We start from the raw sequence: 13,426 nt of genomic DNA on the forward strand, positions 1-13,426 counted from the left end.
TTGTGTTCTGCAGACACTGCCTAAAAGCCAATTTTAAGTAATCATGCATCTCAAAACATTTTTTTGGCATTCAAGATCTAATCATATTTTATGCCTGCCACAAAAAAAAACTATTTCTGGGTCTGGTTATTTTCAAGTCATGTTAATAGATTCTACGTCTCAATTTTACTATAAAATAGAGAATGTCATTTATCTTTATTTATAAAAAATAATTCATAAAATTTGAACATATATAATACAGTACTGTATTTTCATGTTTCATATTTAGTACAAGCCATGCCAAACTATCCAAATTATTATTTCATCATAATGTCAATTTTTGTTTGTATATATATCATGAGAAAAGACTCCAAGTCTTTTCTTAAATACATGGGATTCAGTCTTCCAGTGCGACTCCACCATGTAGGGTTGGGCTTGGGGCTAGCAACCCCATCCCGTAAAAGTTCAGAGCTACAGAAAGGTCAACTGAAGTTCCAAAGACCTCATCCCTAGGAGATGAAAGATATTCACCTAGAAGATATTAAATGGGTTACACCAGGGAACAACTGGACAGACTAGCACAGGATTCTGGCAAGCTGCTGTCAGTGGCCTATACCCCAGTAGGAGTGATGGGCTTTGTAGTGTATTTATTATTTCAAAAATATTGTAAATTGTTACTGTTCGATTAAGTATTCTTCGTTGTTTACATAATTCATTATGGGTTATGTGTATGGAGTACGTGAATGGCATATGTCATTATGGCAACATATGTGAGCACCTCACTAAAGAAAAATTAAGTGGACAAATTAGCCTGGGCTCCTCTGTTTTCCTTTTGATTAGTTTCTGGAATTACAAAGCATAACAGTGGCGATGAGTAAGTTTAAAAACTAACTCAAGATGACTACCTACCTGATCCACCATCAATAACTCTCCGAGATGTGAGGCGAGGTATTGGCTTTTATTGACTGGAAGAAAGAACAAGCAGCAATTGACCACTATGCTACATCCTGGAGACTGAGAGGCAGGGCTCAGGCCCCAATCGCCTTTATACCAGGGTCTATGGGAGGGGCCACGGTCAGTGGGAGGAGCCATAGGAGCAGTCAGCGAGGGGGGGGGGGCGTGTCCAGACAGGTATATGTAGTTCACCACACTACCTATTGAAGCACAACTTATTTTCTTCGGAAGGCGAGAGAAATGGCTGAGTTTTAACAAAAAGCATGGCACTAGCGACTCGGGTTCAATTCCCGCCGCTGTCTGAAAGGAGTTTGTATGTTCTCCTTGTGACTGCGTGAGATTCCTCCGGGTGCTTGGGTTTCTTCCCACAGACCAAAGATATAACAGTTGGTAAGTTAATTGGTCATTGTAAATCGTCCCATGATTAAGCTCGGGTTCAATCAGGGGTTGCTGGGTGGCATGGTTTGAAGGACTGGAGGGGCTTATTCCGTGTTGGAGCTCAATAAATCAATAAATAAATAAAATGGGAACAGCAGAGATGCAACAGGAATAAAAGTGAGTGTAAACAAAATTGCAGTGTCTGAACGGAATCTGGCTTGTCAGGAAAATTGTTGTGGCAGAGTCTCATATACTCCATACCAAGGCAGATTTAAACGCAACACTTGCAGGAAATGCAACAAAGTAGGACACGTACATTGGGCAGACAAAAATAAATGGAATATGTAAATAAATAAAAGGAAGAGAAAAAAGCACGAACCTGCACACTGTTGATGAAAAAATTGATAATGATGAGAGTGACGTAGGATTGTGTAGCTTTGATAAAAACTACGTGAAAACTAGCAATAGATGATCAATATGGCTTACACCAGCGTGAATGATAAATTAATTAAAATGAAATTGGACACTAGCTCGGCTATTTCAGTCATTCCACAAAATTAGTTTGAACGGTATTGCGAAGATACTGAATTGAAGCTTGCAGATATGTAACCAAGCAGGGAGTATTGTATCTAATACTTCAGTAATATTTGAGTAATATTGTAAATACATTGTTTGATTAACCATCCATTGTTGTTTAGATAACTTATTATGGGTTGTATGCAAGAAGTACGTGAATGGCATACGTCATTATGCCACCATGTCATATGTGAGTGCCTCACTAAAGAAAAATGAAGTAGACAAATTATCCCGGGCTCCTGTGTTTTTCTTTCAATCAATTTCTGGAGTTACAAAGCATAACAGTAGTAAGTAAGTATAAGTTTTCCAATGCATGGAAGGCCTTAATCTATGACTCTGCAGCAACGACCTGGTGTACCTGGACTTCCAGAAAGCTTTTGATAAAGTCCCACATAGGAGATTAGTGGGCAAAATTAGGGCACATGGTATTGGGGGCAGAGTACTGACATGGATTGAAAATTGGCTGGCTGACAGGAAACAAAGAGTAGCGATTATCGGGTCCCTTTCGGAATGGCAGGCTGTGACCAGTGGGGTACTGCAAGGTTCGGTGCTGGGACCGCAGCTGTTTACAATATACATTAATGATTTAGATGAAGGGATTAAAAGTAACATTAGCAAATTTGCTGATGACACAAAGCTGGGTGGCAGTGTGAAATGTCAAAAGGATGTTATGAGAATGCAGGGTGACTTGGACAGGTTGGGTGAGTGGGCAAATGTATGGCAGATGCAGTTTAATGTGGATAAATGTGAGGTTATCCACTTTGGTGGCAAGAACAGGAAGGCAGATTACTATCTAAATGGAGTCAAGTTAGGAAAAGGGGAAGTACAACGAGATCTAGGTGTTCCTGTACATCAGTCAATGAAAGCAAGCATGCAGGTACAGCAGGCAGTGAAGAAAGCTAATGGCATGCTGGCCTTTATAACAAGAGGAATTGAGTAAAAGGAGTAAAGAGGTCCTTCTGCAGCTGTACAGGGCCCTGGTGAGACCCCACCTGGAGTATTGTGTGCAGTTTTGGTCTCCAAATTTGAGGAAGGACATTCTTGCCATTGAGGGAGTGCAGCGTAGGTTCACAAGGTTAATTCCCGGAATGGCGGGACTGTCATATGTTGAAAGATTGGAGCGACTGGGCTTGTATACACTGGAATTTAGAAGGATGAGAGGGGATCTGATTGAAACATATAAGATTATTAAGGGATTGGACACGCTGGAGGCAGGAAGCATGTTCCCGCTGATGGGTGAGTCCAGAACTAGAGGCCACAGTTTAAGAATAAGGGGTAGGCCATTTAGAACGGAGATGCAGAAAAACTTTTTCACCCAGAGAGTGGTGGATATGTGGAATGCTCTGCCCCAGAAGGCAGTGGAGGCCAAGTCTCTGGATGCATTCAAGAGAGAGTTAGATAAAGCTCTTATAGATAGTGGGGTCAAGGGATATAGGAACGGAGTACTGATTGTGTATGATCAGCCATGATCACAGTGAATGGCGGTGCTGGCTAGAAGGGCCGAGCCTACTCCTGTACCTACTGTCTATTATCTAATGACACTAAGCTTCAGATGCATCTCTCAGCATACGGTCCTGGAACCTAAAATGTGCCAATCTGCGACATTCTGTCACGGACTGCTCCTTGCACTGGCGACCAGTAGGTTTCAGGTGGAGAAGAGAGAATTTGTCACCAATTTCATGGAGTTGAAACACTGCGAACAAGACAGCTATCTGTCTTCTTCTGGAATGCATATTTGCCATGAGGTCTGGAAAGAAATGCAACGCTTGTATATTGGTTCATGCCAAGTAGACTTGTAGCATAGGACTCTTTGCTGTTCCCAAGGACATACATACTGAAAAGCCAATTGCTGACAGAAGATTATCAACATAATATTTTATTGCCTCTTGTATTTTATTCCTGTTTCACCTTGTTATCATTTTTGCTACTTGATCACATCCCATTGTTGAAAAGGCACAATATTGCAAAGGTCATCATGGAGAATTTGAATAAACTTTTTAAGAAATGTGGCACAGTGTCATATAATAATATTTGCTAGATAGCATTCATGTAAAGTAACTTGGTGTAAAGTTGTGTGCATTTCCCTCTGTTAACAAGGTAATTGTGGTTGAGAAAATCTGTTCCTCACATCTTGGTTTTTCCAGCCAGAATAACCTTTAAGATACTCATCTTTCTTTTCTAATTTCTTCCATCATATTTCCCCTCCAATGTCCCCCTCCCAGTTACTGAGGCATTGTACCATTTTGCATGCTTAATTTGGCATCTCAATCTCATAGCTATTTCTCTTCTCTCTCACAGTAAAATTTCCTTTCATTTCTTCATACATATTTACATGGGAAATAGTTGCTGTAGGCTAGTTGACCCTCTTACTTGCTTAGCCATCCAATAAGTTCCTGCTGACCCTTCGTGCTTAGACAACACTGTCACAGTAACACCGAAACAAAAGACAGTCCTGGAAAATGCTTTTCTATATTTTGTAGGCCATACATAGAACATAATGGCACAGCACAGTTCCTTCAGCCCACGACATTTGCGGACCTTTTAATATACTTCAAGATCAATCTAAGTCATAAGACACAGAAGCAGAATTAGGCAATTCAGCCTATCAAAACTGCTCCATCTTTCCATCATGGCTGATTTATTATCCCTCTCAACCCCATTCTCCTGCCTTCTACCCGTAATCTTTGACACCCTTATTTATCAAAAACCTATTAAGTTCTGCTTTAAGTATACCCAATGACTTGTCTTTGAATTCCACAGATTCACTACCTTCTGGCTACAGAAATTCCTCCTCATTTCTATTCTAAATAGATGGCTCTCTATTCTGAAGCTGTGCCCTCTGGTCCTAAACTCATCCACTATAGGAAACATCCCCTCTGCATCCACTCTATCTAGGCCTTTCAATATTTGATAGATTTCAATGAGAATTTCCCCTCATTCTTCTAAACTCCAGTGTGTATGTACAGGCCCAGAGTCATCAAACGCTTCTCATATGTTAAACCTTTCATTCTCAGAATCGTTCTCATGAACCTCCACTAGATACCGCCAATGCCAGCACATTTTTTTGTAGGTAAGGAGCCCAAAACTGCTCACAATATTCCAGGTGTGGTCTGACCAATGCCTTATAAAGCCTCAGCATTAAATCCTTGCTGTTATATCCTAGTCCTCCCAAAACAAATGCTTACGTTCTGTTTGCCTTCCTGACCACTGACTCAACCTGCACATTAACCTTTAGTGGATCCTGCACGAGGTCTCTGTAGTCTCTTCGGATGTCATATTTTTGAAATTTCTCCCTGTTTATAAAATAGTCTACACCTTTATTCCTTTTACCAAAGTACGTGAACATGCACTTCCCTGCATTATATTCCATCTGCCACTTCTTAGCCCGATCTCCAAATCTGCCCAAAAGTCCTTATGCAGACTCCCTGCTTCCTCAACACATCCTGCCCCTCCACCTATCATCTGCAAACTTGCCCACAAAGCCATCAATTCTATCATCCAAATCATTGACATGTATAACATAAAAAAGTTACGGTCCCAACACTGACCTCTGCAGCATACTACCAGGTATCAGCAGCCAAACAGTAAAGGCTCCCTTTATCCCCACTCTCTGCCTCCTACCAGGTTAGCCAATCTACGACCCATGCTAGTATCTTTCCTGTAATACCATGGGCTCTTATCTTGCTAAGCAGCCTCATGTGCGGCACCTTGTCAAAAGCATTCTGAAAATCCAAGTAAACAATGTCCACTGTCTCTTTATCTATTCTTCCTGTTATTTTCTCTAATAATTCCAATAGATTAGTCAGGCAAGATGTCCCCTTAAGGAAACTATGGTGACTTTGATTTATTTTATCACGTGCCTCCATGTATCCCGAATCCTCATCCTTAATAATGGGCTCCAAAATCTTCCCAGCCACTGAGGTCAGGATAACTGGTCTGTGATTTTCTTTCTTTTTTCCCTCCTCCTTTCTTAAAAAGTAGAGTGACATTTACAATTTTCCAGTCCTCTGGATTCTTGCCCTCAATTTTTTTAATCATCCATCTATCTATCTAAATTTCTTAAATGCCTCTAATGTATCTGCCTCTACCATCACCCCTGGCTGGGGCATTCTATGCACCCACAACACTTTGTTGAAAGAAAAATGCTTTCCTCCAATCACCTTAAAATTGTGCATGCTCATCTTACCTATTACCACCCTGGGAGAAAGTTTCTGGCTACCCACTATGTCTCCCTCATCTTGTACAGCTCTACAAAGTCATCTCTCATCCTACTTCACTCGAAAGTGAAAAGTCCCACCTCGCTCAAAAGACAGGCTCTCTAATCCAGGCAGCATCCTGGTAAATCTCCTCTGCACCCTTTCTAAAGCTTCCACATCCTTCCTATAATGAGGCAACCAGAACTAACCACAATATTCCAAGTGTGGGTTAACCAGGGTTTTATAGAGCTGTAAATTATCTTGTGGCTCTTGTACTCAATCCCCCGACTAATAAAGGCCAATGTAGTATATGCCACTTAACCGCCGTATTAACTTGTGCATCAGCTTAACTGCCCTATTAACTTGTGGATGTGGACCTCAAGATCCCCCATATCACCACACTGTTAAGAATCCCACCATTAACCCTGTATTCGGCCTTCAAATTTGACCTTCCATAGTCAATCACCACATCTTTCCGTATAGAAATCCATCCACCACTTCTCAGCTTATTGCTGCATCCCATCAATGTTCCATTGTAACCTATTACAGCCTCTAGCCTATCCACAACATCCTAATATTAATTACGTTTATAGACAATAGACAATAGGTGCAGGGGTAGGCCATTTGGCCCTTTGAGCCAGCACCGCCATTCACTGTGATCATGGCTGATCGTCCACAATCAGTACCCCGTTCCTGCCTTCTCCCCATATCCCTTGACTCTGCTATCAAATTTAGAGGGATATGGACCAAACTCAGGCAAAATGGAACTAGTTCAGATTGATACCTTGGTTGGCATGGACAAGTTGGACTGAAGGGCCTATTTCCATTTGAATAACTCTAAATCCTATGACTGTGAAAGTCCTGTAAAGATCAAGGTTTTCAACCACAAGGTTCTCAGAGCAGCATTCTCATTTTTCAATCTGTTATCCTTTGGATCCGTTTCACTGTAACATTGTCCATTGATCTATTCCAAGTTCTTGCAGCTGCCAGCATTTAGCTTCACAGATGTGATCCTTGCTGCTAGCTCTTAAAGTGTCATAGCACAATCAAGCAATAGGAACCCTAATCAATTTGAGAGGGAACCATGGCAACAGACCAGAGAAATTCTGGCAAGGATCTGTAAGTGCAATCAATGTATTCTTGCTCTCTTGTTGCACTACTTATTTAATTAAATTTTTAAGATATATTTCTTATTGTAAATTATAGTATTATTATGTATTGCCACAAACTAACAAAGTTATGTCAATGATAATTCTTTGGGGGAGGCAGTGCTGACAAACATTTGTGCTCGTTCAGCCAGTTTCACTCAATTGAAAGCTCACATGCTTACTCCTTCGGACAACCTCCCAAACACAACAATGAACAACAAGGTTTGAGATGTGGCAGAGATCAGCAGCAGCAGCTCGGGATGATCCAGAGCCAAGGGAGCTGAGAGTGCCTCAAGTTCCTGGGTATCAACATCTCTGAAGATCTCTGCTCGGCCCAACATCTTGATGCAATTATAAAGAATGCTTACCTGTCACTATTATTAGGAGTTTGAGGAGATTTGGTATGTCATGAAAGACAGTCAAATTTCTGCAGATGTACTTTGGAGAGCATTCTGACAGGTTGCATTACCGTCTGCTATGAAGGGTCCACTGACCAGGATTGGAAAAAGCTGCAGAGGGTTGTAAACTCAGCTAACTCCATCACAGGGATTAGCCTCCCCAGCACTGAGATCATCTTTGAAAGATGGTGCCCCAAGCAGGGGGGGGGGGCATTCCTCATTAAGATCCCTCACTACCCTCTTCTCATTACTACCATAAGGGAGGGGGTATAGGAGCCTGAAAACATGCACCCAACGTTTTAGGAACAGTTTCTTCCCCACCACCACCAGATTTCTAAACCCATAGATATTATCTCACTATTTTGCTCTCCTTTTGCAATTATTTATGTTTTTTAATATTTCTTATTGTATGTCTATGAAGGTTCTCAGTCAACTAGGTCACTGTATATCCAGCCATGGTATCTCAAGGCAACTGGACTTGCTGTGTTGTCTCGAAGATGTTTCGCCACTCATCCGAGAGGCTTCCTCAGGTCTAATCCAATGTGGGTAGTTTTCCGGTTTATAAACTCTGAGAGTTATTTAAAGGTATAGCACTCACTTGAGGGTCATTAAGACTTGTAGATGTAACTACTGTATCAGCTACTTACAATACATTTCTAACATCTCTACCTCAGCTACTCCACAACAGTTCCCACCTCCATTCATGCAAAGATAAGACTAATGACCTTCTGCTTACCTCTACATTTCTTTAAACCTATATCTTTAAATAACTCACAGAGTTTATAAACCGGAAAACTACCCACCATCGATCAGAACTGAAGAAGCCTCTCGGATGAGTGGCGAAATGTCTTCTAGACAACACAGCAAACCCAGTTGCCTTGATTTACTGCTGCTTGATATTTTTATTGCATTTGTAGTAAATTTTTTATGGTGCTTAAGGTTTTTGCACAGTACTGTGGTAATTTTATGTACTGCACTGTATTGCTACAGCAAAAAAAAAACAAACTTCATGACATGTTTGTGTGATGATAAACATGATTTCCAACATGGGTCTCTATTGTGAACTGAGAATGGGAAAGGGGCAGGGGGAGGGGAAGCATGGTTGAGAAAAGAGGAAGGAAGATGGGAGGGAGTGGGAAACACCAGAGAGACATCCTGAAATTATCAATAAACCAATTGTTTGGAATTAAATGATCTTGTCTGTTATCTCAGACCTGGGTGTGTCTGCACCCACACCACTCCACTCTCCTGGCAGTCCTTCTTTGACACCAGTTCCACACCTCTCCCGCGGTGCTCCACCCTCACCATTCCCAACATCCTTTGCTCCCGTCAGACCTACAAATTTGCTCCCTGCTCCATGCTGATATATACACGTCCCTCAGATTCTTGCACAGTACTGTATTGCACTGTACAGATGTTGCAAAGAAGACATTTCATGGAATATGCCAGTGATAATAAACCTGATTTTGAGCGACCATCAGTTTGACTTTCAATCAAAGTATCAACAGAGTTGTTACAAACATGGGGACTTTAAGGAGGGAAAAGGAGGAGGATGAATGTCATAAAAATAATTCCACTGCATTAGGATAAGGGGGAAAGGGCTTTTAGCTAGATAGTAGCAGGAGAGTTGTGATGAGGTGTAGTTTAGAAAGAAAAAGGATAGAGTAACAATGAATGGACCAAAATGAATAATGATAAGCAAATTTTGATGGGGAGAAGTGTAACTATAAGACCATAAGACTTAGGCCATTTGCCCCATTAAGTCTACTCTGCCATTTCATCATAGCTGATGCATTTCTCTCTCAATCCCATTCTCCTGCTTTCTCCCTATAACCTTTCACATCCTAACTAATGAATAAAACAGCACAGTACAGTATAAGCCCTTTGGCCCATGATGTTGTGCTAATCTTTTAATCTACTTTCGGACCAACCTAACCCTTCCCTTCTACATAACCCTCCATTTTGTCTTGTCTGTGTACCTATCTGAGTTTCTTAAATGTCCCTAATATATCAGCTTTTAACACCACCCCTGGCAGGCTGGTCCATGCACCCATCACACTTTTTTTTAAAACACTGACCTCTGACACCCGCTCTGTGAACAAATCTCAGGGTAGTGTTAGTGACGTATATGTACTTTGATAATAAATTTACTTTGAACTTTGAACTATACTTTCCTATAACTCACCTTAAAATTATTACCCCTACTATCAGCCATTTCCATGCTGGGAAAAACGTCTCCTGACAGCCACTCAATCTATGCCTCTTATCATCTTGTATACCTCTATCGTCGCCTCTCTTCCCTGTTTGCTCCAAAGAGAAAAATCTTAGCTCGCTCATCCTATCCTCATAAGGCATGCTTCAGCAGTTCATCAGAGTGAAAACTGGAAAAAGACCAAATTAAACTTTCTTTGTGTCTAAATGTAGTTTATGCAGCAAGATAGATGAATCACGAGCATAGATTGAAATAAATGGATATGATAGCCCTTGTACCTGTATTATAGCAAGATGACCAAGTTTGTTAGATAAATAAACTAGAAGGATTGGCAGAAAAGAAAACAGATGAGACATTGCAATTAGTGATTGATGACTAATTGAGAAACTGATCTTGGTTCAGGTGAAAAAGATGTAAAATCAGTGTTATGGTGATAAGAAACAGCAAAGGAAAAGGGACACAGGTGGAAAAAAGGTACTGCTTAATTGTAATCTTCATATAGATTAGACAAATCAATTTATCAAAGGCAATTTAAAGATGAGTTCATGGAGCTATTAAGGATAATTTCTTGGAAAAATATCTTGGCGCCATCAACCAGATTATTTTCAATCAAGGATAAACAATGCATTCACAGAAGAGGATATTCCAGGGAAAATGTAATCATAGCAGGTTAAATTTTACATTCCAATTGAGGGTGAAAAACATGGGTCTGACATCATTGTCTTCAAATTTAAATACCAGTAATCAGTGAGAGAGTATGAAGGCAGACTTACCCAAAGCAGACGGAGATAATAGATAAACAGTGGCTGGTATTTCAATGGTTCAATTTAATGTCAGAGGAAGTTGAACTCCTTACTCTTTGCAGACATCCACAAACCAGAGGAAAAAAAACAAAGAATGAATGACAGAAAAACATTAAAACCCCAAAGCCCCCTTCCCATGCACAAGCAGCAGCAAATCATCAAGCAAGTACTCTCACCCTTGCCCCATTGTTCCAGCAAAAAAACATCATCCCCTACCACCCAATGTGCAAGCAATAGCAGGCCCCCAAGGACAATGATCTATAGTCCATCAAAAGCTACTGTTCCTCCCAACATCTCAGTAGTCTCTCTCCCTCTAACCATTGAGAGAGAGTGATCACTTGAGTGCAGAGTCCTCCAACAGCCGCACCCGCTCGATGTTTCGATCTCCCTAGCGCTTTAGTTGGCGACATCGGTGAGGAATCGGGTCGACCTCTGGGACACACCCCGAAGGCACGTGTCTTCCAAGCCGCTTGGCGAATTCCGAAGACGGTCCAGAGGAACTTTCGTATTTGAAGAGCAAGGTGGCAAAGTGAGGAAGTTAAATGAAAGAAACGGTAACTAGCTTTGCAAAAATTAGTGGCGGTCCAGAAGTTTGGAAAAAATTTAGGAACAATATATGCTGACTGAAAAAAAATGGAATATGAGAGTAAGCCAGTGAGAAATTTTTAAAAAGGATAAAAAAAAGTTATAAAGAATGAGAGTGACTAAAGTAAAGAGTTCTTCAGAGAATGAGAAGAGGAACTTAATTATAAGAAATAATGAGATGGCAGGGACTTCGAACGAGTATCTGTCTTTAGAGTAAACATATTCATAAGGCCATTAGATATAGGAGCAGAATTAGGCCATTTGGCCCATCAAGTCTGCTCCGCCATTTCATCATGGCTGATTCAATTTTCCTCTCAGCCCCAATCTCCTGCCTTCTCCCTGTATCCACAGAGTCATTGTGGGATGACTATGTGGACTGCCAGAGGCTAGCTCTACTAAATGGTGGCACTCTGCCTCTCGTGGTTATCTTACTGTACTGAGAGATCAGAGGAGACTTTCGTGAGGTCCTATTTTAGGAAGATAAAACATGGAAACTCAGAAAATAAGTGCAGGAGTAGGCTATTCCTTCACTTTGAGTCTGTACCATTACAGTTAATTTTTCATTTTCTTTGCACTTTCTCAGTTTACAATTTCACCTGTAAATTGTCTTTACACTCATCACTGTATTTATTGTATTTATTCTTACCATTTTACTGTTTATTGTGAGGTTCACACTGGCAAGGGGTTTTATTGCATCTGGGTGTATATGTAGTTCCCTAAGATTGTTATAGCCAGGGATGGTAATGGGGATAAATGCTCCCAACGGCATGAGACTCAAATAGTCTCTGACAACCAAGTCCAGCTCCTGGATGCCACGTGCGACTTAGCTACTAGGCCTGGTGCAGCTGTTTCTACTGACAGGAGAAGGGGGAATTGCAGGTTACTGGCACATTAAAACTAGTCGCTTTGGGCAGATGGGGCACATCGGTATGGTTGAGAACTCGTCTAGGAGAAGGAAAAATCAGATCTCAAACCTCTGTGGCCTTGTGGCTGTACCCACCAATGGGGAAGGCTTTTGGAATAAATTCCAAGGGAAAATCCAAAGTTGGCGTCTCTTAGGTAGTCCTACGTTGAGTTCATTGTTGACTGACAACTCCGGTGACGCCGCTGGTGCTAAACTATATCCTCTGCTGTTCATTTGGAGAGGGGTAGCCTGCTACATGGACAGCAGCTTGCTCCCTATATTGTACTGCCCTGGCTTGTGTATCACATAGACAGCTTAAGACGCAACATCCATGGTCAACCCTAACCAACAGAGGGACTGAAAGGTGGATATGATGATAAACTAATCTGACTGTGAATTTTGCAGCCCAAGACAGTGTCAAAGTTTTTTCCTTTTTAATCTCCTACTATAACTAATCCCAAGTACATCTCAACACGTGATGTTGGGCAATTTTCTCGTTCTTCTCTGATTGACTAACTTCCACATGAATACCTGCACACACCAGATTGTCACCACAGATCGACTGGACCACGGGCAAAAACAAATATATCCAGCAATCTTCATTAAACTATCACCAGGAAAATGCATGGCAGAAGAATTAATGGTCCAGAAGACTGATCTTCAGTGCAATGAAAATCCTGACTGATGATCCAGTTAAAATCTCTTGACATTCGACAGCTACAATTCATCTCCCTTCTCATCACACTGTCAGAATTAATGATAAAGTACACTTAGTAAAAACTGCAGGAGAGGCACATCATTGTTACATAGAAGCTGTTGGATGGGAGGGCATCAAGCATAAAACAAAGATTAATAATGTGGGAAGAGTTAAAGGAAAAATGTATTTCCCTCTCTCCTGACAAAGGGTCTCGGCCCGAAATGTCGACAGCGCTTCTCCCTATAGATGCTGCCTGGCCTGTTGTGTTCCACCAGCATTTTGTGTGTGTTGTTTTCCCTCTCTCCTCATGTTTAGCATTGACTATTGACTAGTCTGTCTAGTCAGTAAGGACTGTTATTAAGACAAGATAAGACAAGATAAAACTTTATTTATTCTGAAGAAATTTACCCCCAATGTGGGGAAATATATACGGAATTGTGGGAAATCATGAATATGAATCATTATGTGAAGGAGGAAGATTCCATAAATATGGCAAAATTATAACCTTTAGACCACTAGCTAAAGCTAGTTTGGGTTCTTTTTAGAGCATAAGACCATAAGGCATAGGAGCAGAATTAGGCCATTTGGCCCATCAA

General features: G+C 41.1%; 1 protein-coding gene across 1 annotated transcript in view; it reads left to right on the forward strand.

Annotated features, from left to right (window-relative positions):
• Positions 1-13,426, forward strand: part of rnf126 (ring finger protein 126) — a 117,967-nt gene that overhangs the window by 18,409 nt on the left and 86,132 nt on the right. The window lies entirely within an intron of this gene.

The sequence above is a fragment of the Hemitrygon akajei genome, chromosome 16, assembly GCF_048418815.1.
Source record: "Hemitrygon akajei chromosome 16, sHemAka1.3, whole genome shotgun sequence".
Lineage (NCBI taxonomy): Eukaryota > Metazoa > Chordata > Chondrichthyes > Myliobatiformes > Dasyatidae > Hemitrygon > Hemitrygon akajei.